The sequence below is a fragment of the Chelonia mydas genome, chromosome 5, assembly GCF_015237465.2.
Source record: "Chelonia mydas isolate rCheMyd1 chromosome 5, rCheMyd1.pri.v2, whole genome shotgun sequence".
In the NCBI taxonomy this organism is placed as follows: Eukaryota; Metazoa; Chordata; order Testudines; family Cheloniidae; genus Chelonia; species Chelonia mydas.
The window spans coordinates 108,170,191-108,191,497 of NC_051245.2; the positions used below are offsets into that span (position 1 = coordinate 108,170,191).

At 42.7% G+C, this 21,307-nt stretch overlaps 1 long non-coding RNA gene across 1 annotated transcript; it reads left to right on the forward strand.

Annotated features, from left to right (window-relative positions):
* The first annotated feature begins 1,409 nt into the window (after positions 1–1,409).
* Positions 1,410–4,377, forward strand: LOC122465962. The gene is made up of 3 exons (XR_006291120.1): positions 1,410–2,377; positions 2,795–2,956; positions 3,884–4,377. It is a non-coding gene; the product is annotated as an uncharacterized LOC122465962 (long non-coding RNA).
* The last annotated feature ends 16,930 nt before the right edge of the window (positions 4,378–21,307 follow it).

Consider the following 21,307-nt stretch of genomic DNA (forward strand, 5'->3'; position numbering starts at 1 on the left):
TATTTGCTACATGTCTTCATTCTGTTTTTAATCCTGGAGTATCTGGTTGAAAATTCATCCAAAGTTAATAATTGTCTCGACATCCCTCTAATTAATTTCTCAAGTGATCTATATTTGAATCCAATGTGCTAACACATCAGCTAGTGAATGACAGCAAGCGAGAACAAAATGACATCAAGGAAGAATGAAATAATTCTCCATTGTTTTTTACACTGTGGTTGCTGTACAGAGGGTGATGGGTGCCTTAGAAATACCTTAGAGAGACAAACAGACACAGAGTCTATTGAAAGTAAGAGTACCAGTGAATTTCAGTGTGAAAGTTACTCATGTATCTGACTAGTTTGTGAATAGGTGTAACTTGGAAAATCATTTGTGATTAATGGCACTTCAAGCTGTTAGTGCTACTTTGGAAAGGTGGGCCAGGCAGTTACTGCAGAAGCTAGGCTAGGGTGGAATGGCTGACAGTAGCTTGGCTAGCGGTGCACGAATTTAGGGCAAATCAATGAGAGTATTTTAATAATATTTCCTGGCAGTGGGGGGGGGCACAACCCTCAACCAGCTTGACTCATGCCACCCAAGGTAGCTCCCCTCCCCCTCAGAAAGCAGCCCCCACCCCTTTTTGGAAAGCATTGGCTCCTCCTGCCTCTGCCTCTCCCTGCTCAGCACAGCTCGCAGGCTCAGCTCCCGTGCAGGGAGGGGGCTTGTCTACATCATGTGACCGAGCAATCGGGGAGGGGGGAGCATATGACCCCACCTTCTGTCCCCCCCATACATTGCTTTTGCAGAAACTTATATAAATGTATCTAATTTTAATATTCTGTATCTTCCCCTGCTTACGTGGATCACTGGAGTGCTGGCGGGACTTTTCTTGGCTTTGGTCTTCTTTGGCTTTAGCCTCCAACTTTATGTTTTGCCCAGTTCTATTTTATTTTCAGCTTTGATTTCCAGCCTGTTATGGGAAATGTGTTCATTCTGGAGAAGAGGTTCAAATAGAAAAGATACTTTCAAAATCAGAGATGCTTCTGCCATCCATTAGTGATTGATTAATCTATGGGTTACATTTGCCTCAAGCTTTAACCTTGAGACTTTTAAATGACAAGTTCCCTGCTAGCCTTGTCCAAATGGCTGCAATTCTCTCTTGGGTGTGTTAAATCAGTATTTCCCAAGCTGGGGGATGCCAGATGAATAAAAGGGGGGTGGTGCCGGGGAGAGGCAAAGAAAACTGGGGCAGGAGACTGCAAGACACCATATACCATCCCACCCACGCACACAGTTCAAACCTGCTGTTGTGTGATTGGGTGAGGGAGTTGGAAGTCCTTTCCTTCCTGCTCCTATTTTGACCCCCAGTGTAGCTGGTGGTAGCAACAGCTGCCATGTACAGGGCTGGAGGCCTAAAAAAGAACCTGCTGGCCCACTCTTCTCCTTTCTGCTTCCACAGTATTCATAGAGCCATATAAGTGTAGGACTGACAGGGAGCTCAATAGATCATCTAGTCCAGGCCCCTGCACTCAAGGCAGGAGTGCACCAATCAAGGAAAGGTAAGAATATCTTTGGATACAGACTGGCTAACCTAGTCAGAAAGGCTTTAAATTAGGTTAGGTGGGGACAAGAGACAAAAGCCCACAGGTAAATCAAAAAAACCATGGAGAGCTGGGAGAATGGTTGGAATCTGGGGCTGAGAGAGGGGAGCATAGGCAATCATAGCAGAGGCAAGAGGGAACATAGAGGGGAAATCAAATCCGTATCTTAGATGTCTGTATACTAATGCAAGAAGAATGGGGAATAAACAAGAAGAACTAGAAATATTAGTGAATAAGCACTACTCTGACAGTCAGATCATCCCGGGGTGGCCAAAAGTAGTCTTTTGTTGAATGAGGACTAGGATGGAACTGGAGCAACCAGAGGCAAACTGGGAAGAGAAGAGTAAGGAAAATAAAAACCACATGGAAAAGACTAGTAAAAAGAAAAAGATGAGGGGAGGACGACAGAAAAGGAAAAACGAGAGAAATGGCATAGAAAGAAGCAGAGATGGCAGCCACTGTATCAGGACATGGTGAGAAGGGTGATGGGGAAGATAGGAGATGCCCATTGATCAGTCCACCCCATGGGGAGTTGTGACAGGGTGTATTAGGCCCTTTGAACCCCTGCTGGAGGAATCCTGGTCCTACCACACCTTACCCCAAAAAGACAGCAGTAGAGTTGGTCCTCCAGCCTGCCTAGAGAGGCTGCAGGGAGCAGCCAATCAGAGCCCAGCAGGCTCCTATAAAAAGTAAGGATGGTGCTCCTGGCTGGCCACAGTGCCTAGACAGAGCAGTTGCTGGCTGGAGCAAGGAGGGCATTCTTGGTCGGCTTCTTCAGCCCTAGCTTAAGGGTGAAGGTAAAACAGGGGTTGTGGGGAAGTGGCCCATGAAACAGTAGCTGCAGATTAAGAGAGATGCAGCATGGAGCTGCTATTTATAGGGTCACTGGGTCAGGACCCAGAGTAGTGGGTGGGTCTGGGTCTACCCACCCACTGGTAGAGTGGCCAAAGTCCTGAAGAGGGGGGATCTAAACAGGCCCATGGAGCAGGCTGAAGACCCTAAATAGGGTCAGCATTTATGCACTTTAATACCACCCACAAGGAGACTGAACTGAGAGGGCTGAAGATGCTAACTGAGTGTATTGGGATAGGCCGCTGTTGGACTGACTGAGGACTGAGCCCAGATACAGGGCTAGCAATAGAGACATAGCTAAGGGCACTGTAAGAGACAGTGTGTACCATGGAAGGAGTCTGTTTTGTTATACACCTACAGAGTGTGTGTGCCTTGGCCGGAGGGCTGAGTTAGCGGAAACCTGCTTGAGAGCTTAACTGCCAACAGGGGACCCTGTGAGCAGAGAGTACAGGTGCAGACACACCCGACAGGAGGCTCTCACTGGAAACAAGTGGCCCCCTCACAGGGGCCCTTCCCAGGAAAAGGTTGGGAGCCATGCCCTTATAATATGAAATTAGTGACTATTTTAGCCATGGCTGTTGGGGTGTGAACTGGCACCCTCCTTCCCATGTTTGCCCTTTTCCAGCTATATTGTATTCACTACATACTTCTCCTGCTTGGTATTTTGTTTTGAACTCTAAATAGTTCACACACACCCCTGCAATGGGCCAGATTGAGTGCACCTCTGTCTCATACACAACCAGTCACAAGTGATGTCCCTGACAGTGCACCTATCCCAAAGGGTTAGGGAGGAGATAGGGCTGTGCCCCTGCCTTCCCTCATACTGGCTCCTGATCAGACACACTGAGGGGAGCAAACTAAAAAATGCTGCAGCAGTCCCCCTGGGGCTAATTCTACAATTTATCTCCCCAACGATGGGGGGTTGAGAATCTCTGCAGACCCAAGGTAGTTTGTTACCAATGTTTTGGGCCCTATGCTGAAGCTACTGAGTCAGTGGTTAATGCAACCTGAAATAGGGAGGGAAGCTCTCTTAGCAGGAGCCACGAAAGAATGGGTGCTGTCGGGGAGTGCTGCTATCCCAAGACAGGGAGAAGAGGGAGTGCACTCTTTGTTTTAAGCACAAATTGTGTGTTGGGATGAGATTGGGGGAGCTCCACTTTACTTTAAGCCTGCACTGAGTAGCACATTCTTATTCCAGGAGTCCCCTTTGAAGTCAGTGGGACCACTGGAGCATGTAAATGCCACTCCTTGTGAGTGAGGCTGGCAGAGTCCTTTATGTGACAAATACGGTGAAATACATCCCGCATTGACTTTAAAGGGCTTGCATCTGGCATGAATTAATCCTGGAGTATATACTTCACACTGTGGAAACTTGATTGCCCTCTAGTGGCAAAACTAATGTCTACATAAAAATATTCTTTGTTTTAACTGATCGTTTTCTCATGCTGCAGAATGAAGACTGAAGTTTCTGTCCTAGTTACAAAGATTTAACCACATTGGGTCATATTCTCAACCGGGTGGAAATCGGCATAACATCATCAGGGTCGATTGAGGTATGCCACTTGACACAAGCTAAGGAACTGGCCCACAGGTTTTAGTGCACAGAAAATCTTTTCCTTACTGGTTTGAGTCAGCTATTAGCTTAACTGTGTCTCCATCCGGTATTGATTTTTTTTTAATTTATTTTTTAATTCTGTATAACAAACTATTGGTGTTGACTGAGTATATTGTTTTGTTGATTTGATAAATCCATGTATAATTCTGATTTCAGTTCTACAACAGGACACAACTGAATGCCATTTTATTAAACTCTTTCTTTCAAGTTCACAGTACACACCATGTAATTTAAAGCAAAATGTGAAAATTAGCCCAAAAGGAATGTAAATTGTTTGTGTGTAAATAACCTCTTGTATGTTTAATGCTTCCTTTATTTTATGATTGAACTTTTCAGTGCTCAAAAATCCTGTTAACTACCACACCAGCTGTTCATGCATGAACTTCCTATAATCAGAACGGTTGGATTTGCTTTACCAGGACAGAACAATGATCCATATAGTCTGGTAACCTGTCTGAGAATGGTCTACATAGGATACTTCAGAGGAAAGCCCAGATACCCATAATAATCAAACATTTATTCAGACCTTTTCTTCCATAGAACTGAAAGTGTTTTACAAAGGTGGCTAAGTATCTTTGGCCAAAATTTTCAAATTTGGGTAGGTAAAGTTGGGCTCCTAATGCCCTAATTAGTTTGTGAAATAAAAATTCTCAGTGGTCCTAAACAACCTGAGCTCTTTTACTGATCAATGGCGTTCCTATGCTGTAAAATTAGTGATTAAAGTACATCAACATACAAGGAGAACTTAAATTTATAGTGGCTGTCAGAGGTCTTGAAATCACATGGGAATGAGGTGTCATTTTTACCTTCTGACAGCAGCCTGCAGCAAGGGGAACAATCTGGGGACTAATTGTGGCTTTATACAACACCGATCACTGTACTCTGAGGGCCAGGTTTTAAAATATATTTAGGCACCTAAAAGGTGAAGACAGGCACCTAGTGGGATTTAAATGGGAGCTAGGCACCTAAGGGGACAGATCATCTGGGAGAAGGAGGTGGATAAAGGACTCCCACCTAGGACACTTCATCAGATCCCTCTGCTGCTCCATTAGCTGATGAGGAAAGTTTCAAGACCCAGAAACTCCCCAAACCAGGCTCCATCTTTTTCTACTACATTCTCTTCAGATGCCCCACCTCACCAGCTAAAGACCAAGGGGATACCTAGGAGGGAAGCTCTTACTTGTCTTATCTCATTTTAACAATGGGACCAGAGTTGTGCTTCTCCTGTACTTTCTTTTGTCTTAACCCCTAAACAAAGTGAAATCAGAATCAGGCACTCTGTTTATCTCAGCACTTCCACAGTAGAGTAAAACACAAGTTGCAATACAACCCCTTTTCTCAGCACCTAAAGGAAGGATAGTCTTGTGGTTGAGGCACTAGAATGGCACTTGCATTGCAGTGCATACAAACAGCTCGTGACTGGGATGTTTCCTGGGTTATTTTTTGAAATAATGCAAACTTGAACTATTGAGTGAAACTATCTGGGTGAGAATGATCGACTTGGACTTCAGCATATCACTCTTCTGTTACAATGAGGCCTGAATTAAATGAGTCTGTAAGTGCAGCATATTCACATATCAGAGTGACCTTCTGGCCTTCTATTGAGTTCAGCTTCTGAGTGATGAGCACTGGGAAAGTAAAGATGATGACAAGATGGCTCATCAGCTCACTTAGTCTGCAGATTGTAGTCAGACCCAGTCCCCACCGAGAACAAGTAATGGACATTGAGGAAATAGGAGAGAGTCTGACTGTGCCTGACAGCATTTTAACACCCTCTTGTTTGTCTGAGGTGTCTAGGACACAAGAGGAGAAGTGATAAAGGCAGGACCAGACACCTCCCTGTAAGAGGTAACATTGATGGTAACCTGATGAGATTGCAGAAAGGCTGAGAAGAGTTTGGACCCTGGGAATACTGCTGAAGGAGAAGCCTTTGAGAGCTGCAGAAAGCTATGGGCTCATGATCTAGCTGAAATTCTTCCTTTCAGTTGCTGCCATTTGCTTTCATCTCTGAGCATTTAAATGTTAATATGTGGGCTGCCCTGCGAGTCTCTTGGTGCAGAGGATGTACCTCAGGTCACTCAGCCTCAGACTGCCCCTATACAAACTGATACTATGTAGCAGAAGGATGTAGCCCAGGCACTTGGCATGTAACTTAGGCAACATAGTTTCAAGTCCCTGAGGTAACAGAGAAATGTTTGTGTGACCGTGGGAGGCAAGTCACTTAATCTCTCTGTGCCTCAGTTCACCAGGTGTAAAATGGAACTACTAATTCCCTGCCTCACAGAGACAGTGAGAAATAAATTAATATTTCTACACCACTCAAATAATGGGGGGAGCCAGATAAACACCTACAGGGAGTGACCCTGGTAGGCTCTGAAGACCATTTTCTCTGTGCAAATATTATTTATGCAGCTAAATAAAAACTGCTGTAGTTGCCCTAGGCAAGAAACCTGGCTCAAGTTCTACCTCAGCTCTTTCACCAAGGTTATAGAAATATTAGGCAGCAAGGGTGTAATAAAAGGTTAGAGGGCCCCAAATGAAATCAAGCTGCAGGTTTTCCTGTATTGTAGTCTTAGAGACTGCTGAGCAGCAGGTGGTACTAACGCCCTGCAAATTAAGAATGTATCTGGTAGGTTTCTAGAAGACTTGGATTCAAAGCCATTGCTTTAGCGTGTGTGTGAGAGAGAGAATGAACTTCATAGGATTGTTTGTCTTTAGGTACAAATGTAGCCCTCCCACCCGTCAATATCTGAATACTTAGCAAGTGTTTAAAAATATAAATAATAGCAACAATGTCTTTTTTTCCTTCTTCCCAGCATGTAAAAAATAGAAATAGATTTCATTTGTTTGTAGATTTCTGGTTTGAAAGAGTGGATAAAGATGTTACTGAGCGAAAGCTAAGTTGAAAGATAAGTGTCCCTCCCTCCCTACAAGTGAAGGGTTCCATAAATTCTGGGGGGGTTACTGCTAGTTGCAACTTTACTATAAACAGGTTCCACCTATACCTGCAGAGAACCCAACTTGTAGCATTGTAAGCAAGTTGTCATTCTCTCAGTAAAAGACTGCTTGTAGGTCAAATTGGCAGCACAGTGACTGCCTTGTCTGCAGTCTATTTCTAAAACGCTCCCCAGCCATAGATTTCAAGGTGATAAGGGACCAGTGTGGTTATCTAGTCTGACCTCCTGTATGATGCAGCCCATAGATCTTCCCCCAAATTTCTAGAGTATTTTTTTTATTTTTTAAATCCAATTTTGTAAAAATTGTCAGTGATGGTGAATCCATCATGACACTTGGTAAATTGTTCCAATGGTTAATTACTCACTGTTATAAATTTATGCCATGTTGCAAATGTGCAGTGCTGAGAAACAGCACACTTGCCATTTTCAGCAAATTACATGCTATGTCAGGGACCTCAGCCTGGTGTCTGAGGAGATTTCTTTCTGTGTTCAAATTATAAACCTGTTTACCAAATTAACCATAGGCTAGTGCCCATAATTATCATTGATCCCCAGGGAATGGGACTGGGGTGGGATTGCTTTAGATCGGGGAGGGGGAGAAGGTCACAATGAATTTTTGGGGATAAAGTCCCACAAGCTTTATAAAGTGTAATGGGACATACTTGATTTCTATTTTCATACCCTACAAAGGATATTTCCAGTTGTTGCTGCATAATGATTAAATTCTGATTGCTGCAAGATCCATATGATTCATGTACAGACCCTATCAGCAGTCTTTGGAGAACAGTCAGTCACCTCTTCAAGCTACATGCTGCCTTTCCCTTTTCCACTCCTTCAGCACAAATGAGAGGGAACCAAATCTGTGTAACTGTTACACAATGTTTCACCATAAAAGCACCTGTGATTTAGTTCTTAACATTCAGCCCACGATTCTACATTGGTTACAAAATCTTCATTTTCCTGTTGCTTGGTGTTTGTTAACAGCCAGTAGAGGGCACTCTGGCATTTTATTTGAATATGATTTAACTTGAAGGTTTATATTTTCTTTTAGCTTAAAGTTTTAAATAGATTTTTATTAACAAAAGCAGGGGGTCTCACTAATTTTTCCAAGGGCTACTGTGCAAAGTCAAATGTAGGAAGGCAACAAAGACTGCTCTTGCATTTGCTGAATGAAATGCGGATATTTAAATAAACAACTCATGAAAATGGCTAACACTTACTATAGTAGTACTCAGTGTCAGAATGGAAGCATTTTACATATACATTTTGAGCATTAGCTAATGCAATCCATTTAACAGTTGAAAAAGACAGGAAATGGGGCAGCTGACTAGCACCCTGCTATTAAGACCATCCATCTGCTGTAATAAAATTACATTTAGTTATCTGTAGCTGCTACAGCACAGTCCCTTCCAGCTCGAAGCTTTATAATTTTAGTCAGGCGCACACATGCTTGGTGGATTTTTTTTCTTCCTCCCATGCTACGATAACAGAATTGCAGATGCTCACTGTCAGAAGAGATAAATAATAGGAATCACTTCTGCAACTATTTGGTCAAGTGCAAAGTATTCATCATGAAATGCATTCATCAGCCTTCATTTACAAGGAAAGTTGTGCGTATTCCAGTCACTGTTGCCCAGAAGGTATTATAACATTAGTACTTTGCATGTATATAACACCTTATATAACAAGCATTAATTAAGCCTCACACTTAATTGCAAATATTAATTAAAACAGTTGTGGAGGGAAGAATTTCTGTTATATCTACTTTACAAGTGGGGCCCCTGAGGCGTAGAGCAATTGAGATCAACATTTTCAAAAGGTTGGGGATAGGCTCAAATATTCATTCAGGTAGCTATCGAAAGGCTCAAGAAGGCATTGGGCACCCACGGGTTTTTTATGCTGTTTTTTGGCTGTGCCCAAGTTATCTGAGCACCCACTGCCTTAAGCTTTCCAAATGGTGGGGGTTTGGTCTTGGGGATAAATGCACAAGGAGCCTCAAGGAGTACTCTAAAATAGTCATGTCCATGGCATATCTACACCAGGAGGCACAAGTTAAGTTGCTGAAACAGCAGCTCCTCATTGTTGCGCATCCTTAAAACTGACAACTCCCAGGACTAGGATCCACCCCACACATACTTTTGAGAGAAAGTGTGGGGGTGAGTGGATTTACTGAGGATTTACAGGATTAGATTAGGGAAGGCAGAGAAGAGTAAACTGCATGCGTCACGAAGTGACACGGGAAGGAAGTGGAGTCCTTACTCTCTCAACATGGGTTAGGAGCCTCAGGGGACTTTCCCCAACATTACAGAGACACATATCATACAGAGGTACCGATAGACTCAGTCCCTAGATAATGACAGGTTTCAGAGTAACAGCCGTGTTAGTCTGTATTCGCAAAAAGAAAAGGAGTACTTGTGGCACCTTAGAGACTAACCAATTTATTTGAGCATAAGCTTTCGTGAGCTACATGCATCCGATGAAGTGAGCTGTAGTTCATGAAAGCTTATGCTCAAATAAATTGGTTAGTCTCTAAGGTGCCACAAGTACTCCTTTTCTTTTTTCAGTCCCTAGAGTCTATCATGCCCCTTTGCAATGTATCTGAAGGGGAAATGAGAGGCTGTGCTGCAGGAGCCATGCCTTGTCTATCCTCACTAGGATAGACAAGTAAACAAAGAGATGGCAAAGTGTGGGGAAGGAAGTCAACAAAAATATACTCTTCTGTTAATGACTGCACACAAATAGCACAGTGTAGAATCCAAGATCATGCCACAACTCTTCTGTTATGCCATTGCTACCACAGCACTTATCCCGTTTACACATTAACGCCACATCTTTTGCTTTATATGGGCCTGGAGCATTTGCCCAGTAACTTTTCCTAGAGGAGGATCAATTCTGTAATTATGATATCAAGTTCTGGCTCTACGCAATTAGGCTAGCTCTTGCCCTCTCATCTTCTGTCATCACCCATGTCTGCCCCAAACCCTGACTCTCTAATGAAGTCTGAAAATAGTCCTTTTTACACCTCTTACCTACCGCTGCCCTATTTGCATATGTACTTTACTAAAAATGACAAAAGGTTTAGAAAACCTGATCTATGAGGAAAGGTTAAAAAAACCGGGCACATTTAGGCTTGAGAAAAGAAAAATGGGGCGGGGGGGAAGACACCTGATAACAGCCCTTAACATATTTGAAGACTATTATAAGAGGATGATGATCAATTGTTTTCTCTATGTCCATTAATGGTAGGATAAGAAGTAATCTGCAGAAGGGAGATTGAGATTAGATATTAGGAAAAAATTTCCAACTATAAGGGCAGGTAAGGGCTGGAATAGGCTTCCAAGGGAGGTTGTGGAATCCCTGTCATTGGAGGATTTTAAGAACAGGTTGAACAAACACCTGTCTAGGTTTACATGGTCCTGTCTCAGTGAAGGGGACTGGACTAGATGACTTCTCAAGGTCCCTTCCAGTCCTACATTTCTATGATTCTATAATGTGCACCTCATATGCATTGCCATCGTGCCCTCAGCACCCAGTAAAACTTCATCAGCTTTTTTGACAATCCAGGTTACTCGGCCAACTTGGGTAAAGCCAATCACTAGCTCTGAAAATCCTTTGGGTGTGCAGCTCCCACCTGAGCTCCTAGATGGGCATCACAGTGCATATTTGCATCTGCCCATTATGGAGTTTAATCCTATTTCTGTCACACTCAACTACAGAATGAGAGAACTTGCCTTATTATTACTTTTTAACAAAAACAATGACCAATTCCTGTTCCCTTTGCCCCATCTATATCTGAGCCTTCTCCACCAGTTCAAGACCTGCTGAGGTCATTGCACTGTTCCTGTTCCAGGTGTGCAGATGTCGTATCAGAGAGGTGCTGACGTGTCTTGAGGACCTTAGAAAGGGAGGGGGAAGACTGAGGCTTCTTGAATTAGTGAGACAGCAATGTCCTAGAGTAGTGATATCTGAGAATCCCAGGAGTGGGCAGCCAGTTAAATAACCAATTGGCTGTACCCATGTTGGCTGAGCTCCCAGGATTTTCAAAAGAGCCCATGAAGTTTTACTGGGTGTTAAGGACCTGACTGCAAAGTGAGCATGTTTTCAGTGAACGAGCACTAACCGTGTTCTGCTCTGAAACTTCCCTTTGCGTTCTGAGGACCCAAAGCTGACCAACTGCTTCTCTGCAGAGCACCCAAAGGGCCTTAGAAAATTCCCCTCTAATGGCCTAATTTTTTTCAGAGGTGGTAAGCATCCACAACCACAGCTGACTGCTCAGCACCTCTGAAGATGAGGCCATCAGTGACATTTTCAAAAGTCAGATGAAAGCTAGATGCGAAATCAAGAATAGAACTCAGGATGCTTCACTCTTGGTCCCCTGATGTAACCACTAAAGTTGATCCCTCAATAAATTGTATTTAATGAGTTTTCATTTGATGGGATAGAAGTCTTAGACTAATGATAGGAGAGCCATTCTCCCCCACATGTTCAAACCACATTTCTTCTGTTTGGGTGGTTCTTGCCAAAGTCAATTGCATTAATATCCTTGCCAAAACTATTTATTTATTTAACAAGTAGCATGGTTTTATTATGACAGACAAGGACTGAAGTTGTTTTTGTGTGAGCCCCAGAATTTCCTGCAATTGGATTGCATTCTTCTCATGCCTTCTAGGAGCCTTCATTTAAGAACTACTACTTATTTTATCCATCCTACCACCCAGGGTAATTTGTATAGTTATAAAGTGTCTGACATAACATAATTGTTATACGGTCCCTAAAAGATTAACATCTTTCAGTCCCTTAGAGGACACCAAGTTGTTTTCTATCAATTTGATTCAACCTGTGTGCTGGGGTAGAGTTTGGAATACTCAGGAATAAGAACTTGTAGGGCATGTTAAACACCACAGGTATGTAGTCACCTCCTCATGTGTTTTTGTAAAACAACAATAAAATATACGTAACTAGATATAGCCTTCCTGGTGTGAGTTTGGTAAACTCCAAGAAAGTAAATAAGATTGGATGACATGGAAGTAGCAGAAACTAAACAGGGATAGGATTTATCTGCCTCAGAATGAACATTCCCTAGCTGTGAACTCAGTAAACCCAGCAGGCTTACAGGAGAAGATTGCCTCTGTTTATGCATAGAAATCATATGGTCATGCTCTCAAAAGACTGCAATAGAGCAGCCACCCAGCAACCCGTGGGCAAATTTCTGTGGCTCACATTCTTTCTGGCATCTGCAGCCTACTAGTCATGATGTGGCCCATTGGAGCTTTCTTTTTGCCTGGGAATAAATAGCATTGCTCCCACACTACCAGATTGGTTAAGGAAATCCCCTGCTCTACATGCTGTTGTCTCCCTAGGCTTAGGGACTGGCCAATTCCTCAGCCACTGAGTTTCCTGTCATATGAAGTTGACTTTTTTGGAGTAATAACTTTTGCCTGAGAAGTCTGAGTGCTGGTGAATGGGCTGGTCAGTCACTGTTGAAGAGTCTGAGTGTTCACTGGTGCTGTAGTGGGGTTTGTTTTTTTTTCCACAGGTGCAATGGACAGGCACACTGTTCTGCTTGGAAGGGTTGGTAATGCCAGTAGGATTTAAGGGGCAAATATGATCCTATGAAAGGTAAAATTTATTTTTTATTCTTTTAACTGTAATGGAATTTTCCAGGTCCATTAATTACATTATCAATTCAATGATTCTGAGCAAGTCTAGAGACACCGCTCTCGTCCCCTTTTTTTAAATTATATGCTCAGGAAAATAGGGGAAATGGTTTCCCACCATGCTAGAAAGAGGCCATCTCACTAAGTGTATCTCGTGCACTTTAAAGCATATTTCCTATAATATATATATATGTACACATATTAACGAGGACCTGACTTTGAATTACTTGACAATTTTCACTCCCTTCCCACATATTTTAGGTGCTATTGTAACACAAATAATAGTAATAAGGACTAGAGGTTATTCCAGAATGTCTTTTTATGGGATTTCTTAGAAGTATCTGGCCACAGTAAGGCTGGATACTAGAGAAGATGGATAATTCTGCCCTGATAATTCCAACTTTAGGATCCTTTGTTCAATTCTTAATTTCGCCATCTTTTTCCCTTATGTTCTCTGAAGTTGTCATACTGACATTTTCTGCAGTAATAGGAAAGCCAACATAAAGTGCTGTTGTAATTCCACACTGGGAGCAGTATATTATGAAGCATGTCAAGTGAGATTCCCCCAAACTTGCCTTTCATAGTAGCAGTCATAACAATCTACTGAATGTCACAGAGAAAATGTATCATAGGCATAGTGCCCTTATACCAATTTGCAGTGACAATATTAGAGTTTAACTTCTGAGAGTGGGAGGCAAACTAAATAGATAGCTATAGGAGGAATGTTTAAAAAGTTACAGATGAACATTTCTAAGGCAGAACTTCTTAGTGATAAAGAAGAGGTATCTCTTCAATCCAGAATGAATACCAATTTTTAAGTTGTTTTAACTTGCAATTTAAATCACACTGGATATGGTTTAACTAGTTTTCCAAAAATTGCCAGATTGTTTTTCTGTCTGCAGATATGCACAGGGGGTTGATCTTTCAGTGTGAACAGAACCCATGAAATAGCTAAGCTAATTAAGATGAGGTTTTTTTTTTTCCCCCTGAATAGGTGTGCTCTTGGAATCATTTCACGTGGGTATGTAGATCCAGGATCAGGTCAGACCTCCTCTGCTCAGTGGCCCAAAGGAATGAGAGTAGTGAGATCCCAATATCTCAGAAGGATAGGAGGAAAACAAATGGGTCTCCCACTCTGTTTAAGCCTGCAATAGTCAGTTCATGTGAACATCACCTGGTTGAGCTCTGTGGCATGGCTGAATAGATGGCAGGGGAAGAGGGGAGTGAGTAGAAGCGGTCTGTGCAGTAGGAGACTTGTGCAGGTAAAGTTCTGTCTAGGTTTTCATATTACACATTCACTGTATTGGTACAAACTATGCCACCATTAACTCCTGTTAAGTCCTGTTATGCACCATCTGTCCCACTACTTGACAAGTGTCGTCTAATAAAAAAATTGCATTTACTCAGGCACAAACAATCCCAAGTATATGCCTTACCATGCCCCCTAATTAGCATTTAGCTATACATTCGCCTACATAATTTAATATGGTATGTGTAACCGGACACAGACTCACTGGCAGCACCTCCTGCTGGTCATTTCAGAGACTTAGCTCACCAGCCTCCAGAGCACCCTCTTCCAGCCAGTGTCTCACCTTGCTGCTGGCGCCCATGTCCCTCCCAGGACCTCGGTACCCCTTTCACTGGGTGCTGCCCCCTGGCAGTACCCCACAGTTCTGAGTCTCCCCCTCCCAGGGGAACCCCCACCCACTATCCCTACCTCATCTCAGTCACAGGCTCCTACCAATCACCAGCTAGCCCCCATGCCCTGGGGCAGACTGCAGTATGAGCCACTCATCACCGGCAAGGTTGGGTTTGGACCTGCTGCCTCTGCCTACCCCTGCAACCCCCGTGCCTAATAGGCCTGTAACTTGGGGCTTTCCTAGGCCAGAGCTCCCCAGCTCCCTTGGCCTTTCCTCAGCCCTGCTCCAAACTAGGTCCTCTATTCAGGTCTCTGCAGCCATGTCTCTCCCTCTCAGAGGTAGAGAGAGTACTCTTCTGCTCCTGGTTTACAGCCTTTATAGAGCCAGCTAGGCCCTGATTGGGGCATGACCCCCAGCTGAGGGTGCTTCCCCAATCAGCCCTGCTGCCTTTCTTCTGCAACAGCCCTCTCTCAGAGCTGTTTTAAATCCTTCTGGGCCGGAGCAGGTGTCTACCCCGCTACAGTATGACTGACTGTGACTGGCAACCTTTGCTCAAGAGCTTGGAAAACAAAGGCGATGTGGGGCAGGACTGAGATACATTGTTGATAAAGCTTGCTCTGAATTTCCCTCTAAAATACTTAGTCTTAGTCAGTGCTTTGTGAGTCTCAGATTCTCACATGTCAATTTGCTATATTTTCTTCTTTTTTAAAATGTACATTTCTAGCAGAGGTTACAACATGGAAAAAGGCCATTTGGCATGATGGATGCAAACATTTTCAGCATTGTATTCTCCCCACATATTCTTAACTGAAAATGTATCTGGCTCAATCTGTTTCAGTTTCTGACATAAAAGTTTCTGTTGTAACTGAGGAACCAGGAAATCTATTCCCCACACAGAACATACCTTTAAAATCATTTAATGAATGCTACAGCACATTAACTGGAACTGCACTAAATTCATCCACAATATTTGCAAACCTTGTAACCTTATGTTCTACCTGCACAGTGGAATAACTCTTAACGTTATCATATTTAGGATCTCTGGCTTGCTCATGTGTAAGCGCTCTCATTTTTCTGTTATAAGAAACATTCCTAGTCCAAGCAACATTAGCACACCTTCTGAATTCTCTGCATATTTTCGGTTTATAAAAGAAGCTCCATTGTCCTAGTTCTTTTTGATGTAGCAAGGGAAAGAAAAATGTGTTCTCTCGTCTACCCAGTATAAAAAAAGAGACAAAAGTGTGGGGAACCGTTGAAGTAGAGTATTGCATACCATTTTTTAAGTAAGTGTAAATGAGAAAAGAATATAATGTAAAAGATCAGACAGGCTTTTGGCTGGGGCGATGACAATTGAGGGATGACAAGAAGGCCAAAAGGAAGAAAAAGGGATCTTTTAACAAATGATATCACGCCCATTCTCATGTAAAACTAGGTAGGTTTTGTCTTCCTCCTTGCTACTGAACAATTTTAAGCCATTGGCACTAGGCCAAGGCAGAGAGGAATAGATATCTGCACATACCTTAGTGCAGTGGAAAGGCTTACGTGCCATCCAGTCAAACTGCCTTGCAAGATTCTCAGAGATGAAGAGGGAAATATTGTTTGCACTAAGAAGTGTTTAATATGTTGTTTCATTTTTTGCTTTGTTCCAATGAAAGCACCTATTAACTATTGAAAAATCTAAGTTGTATTCACTTTTCATGAGTGGCTGTAATACTTTAGCCTTAATACTTTGCACTCATTATGCTTTCCCCCCCAAGATTTTCAAAGTAACCCGTCAGAGGAGGGATCTGAGGCAGAAGTCAGAGCTCCATGTCACACATTGTGTCATTGGCAGAGTTGAGAAGTGAACCCTTGTCTCAAGTCCTTTGTTTAGTCTAACTGCTACACCACACTATATACCAGGTACTGTAATGTACTATCTAATATCTAGACATTCAGCATATCTTTAATTGTTCATTTTATGAATGGCACTAAAATAGCGCTTTTACATTTCCCAAACGTTACACAGACATTAGTGTAGGTAAAATCAAAACTCCACATTATACTCACAGTTCCATTTACTACAAATTTATCTTACTAGTTACCAGGTGGTAATAAGAATTTAAACTTTCTAATAGTCCTGTAGTTAACTCTCATTTTTCTTCCCTAAAATGTTTCATTCGTGGATTGCCTACTCTTAAAAAATATGCAAGAAGAAATCTGCAGTAATTTGTATCCCTAGGCATCATACCTTTAGAGAGGTAAGTCAATCATATGTATTCTGTGCTAATACCAGGCGTGCTTTTTGTTTTGCAAAATCTCCTTATTTGGGTTTTGATTTTGCAAAACCAGAACCACACGTGGTTTCAAACCATGTTGTATTTCACCCACACCCTTACAGTTCCAGTAGGGGAGGTGGTCTCCAGACAAGTGGTTTGTTCCAGTTTTGGTTTCTCTTTAATTAAAAACACTTTCTGTATCATTCAGAGGGATCATTCATTTACACTGGGTCAGATTCTCATCTCTGTAACACCAAAGTAAATCTAGAATAACAATTAGTTTCACTTGTGTTTCTCCAAATTTACACTTATATAACTGAGATCTTTCAAAATCTGGCCAATAGATTCTGATACTGTCCATTAGGCATTCATGACACAGTTTTCATCTCTCCTGAATTTGCTTATTCCAATTGTTTCCCCATTATACCTGTATGGTAAGTGATTACTGTAAATAGGCCCTGTACCCTGGGATTCTCTAGATCAGGGACGAAATACTTCATTGCAGAAAAAAAGAAATATTACAGAATATGTAATCCACCTGCATACAACAGACCTACCCATCTCAGTGACTGATCTATATTCTTCACCCTAAATTATTATCTACTTTCTCTGCATCTCCTTTTGGTCAACAAATGGCTTACATAATTTGCCAGATGTTTCAATAACTATGCACCAAGAGACCTGGGATCTATTCCTGGTTCTGGCATTGACTCACTTAACCTCCCTGTGCCTTGGTTTCCCTATGCCACCCACCTTTGTTAAGCACTTTAAGAGCTACTAAGGAATGCTGCTATATATGCATGCTAATTACTTTATCATTTCTTTCCCTTAGTTCTAAATGCCAATTTGCTCCAACTCTGACCATTATGTATGAATGGGCATCTGAATCCTCCATGGCTGAACAATAACACAGCTGTTGTACCTGTAAAGAATAATCCTTCCATTTATTTATTTTCTTCATCTTGGGTGAAAAGCCACCCTTCTGAGAAATGTCAGTAACATCTACTGAAAGTGGTGTCTACATCACACTACATCAGCAGGAGACGCTCTCCCACCAACATAGCTTTCATGTCTCGTTGAGGGGGAGTAATTATCCTGACAGGAGAGCACCAATGTAGCACCGTAGTGTAGACTAGCCCTAAGACAAAGTGTGGATTTGATATGTCCTCCAAAGCCTATTAAACTCAATGGACACCTTTCAGCTGACCTCAGTGGTCTTTGGGTCAGTCCCTAAATCCTGTATTTAGCATCCTAGACTCAGTGTTCTAATAGATCTTTTCCAATTATGCCTGTTATTAGCGAAATACTTGCCTGGCACACCGAGCACTACCTGCAAGAGAGTCTGACAGAATATTAAAGTCTAAACCCTGTTTAGTCTGCTTATACGCATTCCTCCTGGCTGGGCATGACGAGAGAACATGAAATAGCATGCCACTCTGAGAACATCCCCTGTAACATAGTGGAGAATAGTTTTTACTGACCACGTTTAATCTAACAGGCGTACAGCACATCCTCGTTCTTGTTGTTTTACATTGTATCACACTGTGTGACTGGGTTATTGAGCTCCCGAATAGCCATTCATTCATCTAGTTCCATTTCATCTTAAGGTCTCAAAGCCATGTGACAATACAGTTCAGCTCTGCAGCCAATCCTAGTTGGCATAGTGTTTTGTAAATTCACCTGATGTGTTGGACTTGAGGAGTCTGCAGGAGCTTATGTTTCTGTGCCAGAGGGAGGGCCACATCTAATGTCTGATATAACTTTAGCTAGTGTCAAAACTGCATATCTATAAGGTGATGTGCCTGCTCTGAGCTCCTTTTTAATGACAGCAGAATTCAGGACTTAATAAATTATTGTCTCCATTAGTTTTTCTTTCAAGTGTTCTGCAGGTAAAAGCCTGTTTGGTTCCATCCCTACATTTTCTCAGTGTGTAGTCTCTTCCCTCAGGCAAATAAATACATTTTAAACTCTTTTTCTCCATTCTGCCTTTTTAGTCTTCTCTTTGCCTAGCTACTTTCTGTCCTATCCTTCCCATTTCTTTTGGTCTGCCTTTCCTTTCCCACCTGAGAACAACCCATGTGTTATTTCAGACAGAGTCAACTAACCCTCAGAACTCCTCTCTCTTAGCTCAGAACTTTCCTTCCTCAAGGCCACGTTGGATACATTCTGCCCTAATTGGCAGGGTTTCAGGGGCCCTACATTCTAAGAACCAACATTTGAAGTCCAACTGTCAAATCCTAACTTCAATGGAAATTTTCAGAATCTTCTAGAACATTCTAACTCTAGTGTTCTATTGCTTCGCTCGTTGAAAGGGATACTACACTGCACAGCAGTCTGGATTAGCCCACAATAGGTTAGAATGGTTTCAGAGTAACAGCCGTGTTAGTCTGTATTCGCAAAAAGAAAAGGAGTACTTGTGGCACCTTAGAGACTAACCAATTTATCTGAGCATAAGCTTTCGTGAGCTACAGCTCACTTCATCGGATGCATACTGTGGAAAGTGTAGAAGATCTTTTTATATACACACAAAGCATGAAAAAATACCTCCCCACACCCCACTGTCCTGCTGGTAATAGCTTATCTAAAGTGACCACTCTCCTTACAATGTGTATGATAATCAAGTTGGGCCATTTCCAGCACAAATCCAGGTTTTCTCACCCCCCCCCCCCCAACACACACAAACCCACTCTCCTGCTGGTAATAGCTTATCTAAAGTGATCACTCTCCTTACAATGTGTATGATAATCAAGGTGGGCCATTTCCAGCACAAATCCAGGGTTTGACAAGAACGTCTGTTGGGGGGCGGGGGAGTAGGAAAAAACAAGGGGAAATAGGTTACCTTGCATAATGACTTAGCCACTCCCAGTCTCTATTCAAGCCTAAGTTAATTGTATCCAATTTGCAAATGAATTCCAATTCAACAGTTTCTCGCTGGAGTCTGGATTTGAAATTTTTTTGTTGTAATATAGCAACTTTCATGTCTGTAATCGCGTGACCAGAGAGATTGAAGTGTTCTCCGACTGGTTTATGAATGTTATAATTCTTGACATCTGATTTGTGTCCATTTATTCTTTTACGTAGAGACTGTCCAGTTTGACCAATGTACATGGCAGAGGGGCATTGCTGGCACATGGTGGCATATATCACATTGGTGGATGTGCAGGTGAACGAGCCTCTGATAGTGTGGCTGATGTTATTAGGCCCTTTGATGGTGTCCCCTGAATAGATATGTGGGCACAGTTGGCAACGGGCTTTGTTGCAAGGATAGGTTCCTGGGTTAGTGGTTCTGTTGTGTGGTATGTGGTTGCTGGTGAGTATTTGCCTCAGGTTGGGGGGCTGTCTGTAGGCAAGGACTGGCCTGTCTTCCAGGATTTGTGAGAGTGTTGGGTCATCCTTCAGGATAGGTTGTAGATCCTTAATAATGCGTTGGAGGGATTTTAATTGGGGGCTGAAGGTGACAGCTAGTGGCGTTCTGTTATTTTCTTTGTTAGGCCTGTCCTGTAGTAGGTGACTTCTGGGAACTCTTCTGGCTCTATCAATCTGTTTCTTCACTTCCGCAGGTGGGTATTGTAGTTGTAAGAATGCTTGATAGAGATCTTGTAGGTGTTTGTCTCAGCAATGGTTCCCTCAACCCACCCAGCAATATTGTTAACCTATCCAACTATACTCTCAGCCCAGCAGAAGCAGCTGTCCCATCTCGGGGCCTCTCCTTCTGCCCCCTCACCCCCACGAACATGATACAGTTCTGTGGTGACCTAGAATCCTATTTTCGACGTCTCCGACTCAAGGAATATTTCCAACATACCTCTGAACAACATACTAATCCACAGAGACCTCCCTACCAACACTACAAAAAGAAGGATTCTAGATGGACTCCTCCTGAAGGTCGAAACAGCAGACTGGACTTCTACATAGAGTGCTTCCGCCGACGTGCACGGGCTGAAATTGTGGAAAAGCAGCATCACTTGCCCCATAACCTCAGCCGTGCGGAACACAATGCCATCCACGCATCTCTCTGGTCACGCGATTACAGACATGAATGTTGCTATATTACAACAAAAAAACTTCAAATCCAGACTCCAACGAGAAACTGTTGAATTGGAATTCATTTGCAAATTGGATACAATTAACTTAGGCTTGAATAGAGACTGGGAGTGGCTAAGTCATTATGCAAGGTAACCTATTTCCCCTTGTTTTTTCCTACCCCCCCCCGCCAACAGACGTTCTTGTTAAACCCTGGATTTGTGCTGGAAATGGCCCACCTTGATTATCATACACATTGTAAGGAGAGTGATCACTTTAGATAAGCTATTACCAGCAGGAGAGTGGGGTGGGAGGAGGTATTTTTTCATGCTTTGTGTGTATATAAAAAGATCTTCTACACTTTCCACAGTATGCATCCGATGAAGTGAGCTGTGGCTCACGAAAGCTTATGCTCAAATAAATTGGTTAGTCTCTAAGGTGCCACAAGTACTCCTTTTCTTTTTGCGAATAGGTTAGAAGTTGAAGTTTCACTGCAAAATAATATTTCCTGGGATGCCTTCTCCCCACCCATCAGTTCCATTTTGAAATGACTTCAACCATATTCAGGGCTTCTTGCTAGGGTTGCCAGGTGTCCATTTTTTGACCAGAATGCCCAATGCCAGTGAAAAACGGACCCCGGCGGCTCCCGGTCGGCACTGCTGACTGGGCCGTTAAAAGTCTGGTCAGCAGCACAGCGGGGGCCTGAGGCTAACCCAGGCTTCCTA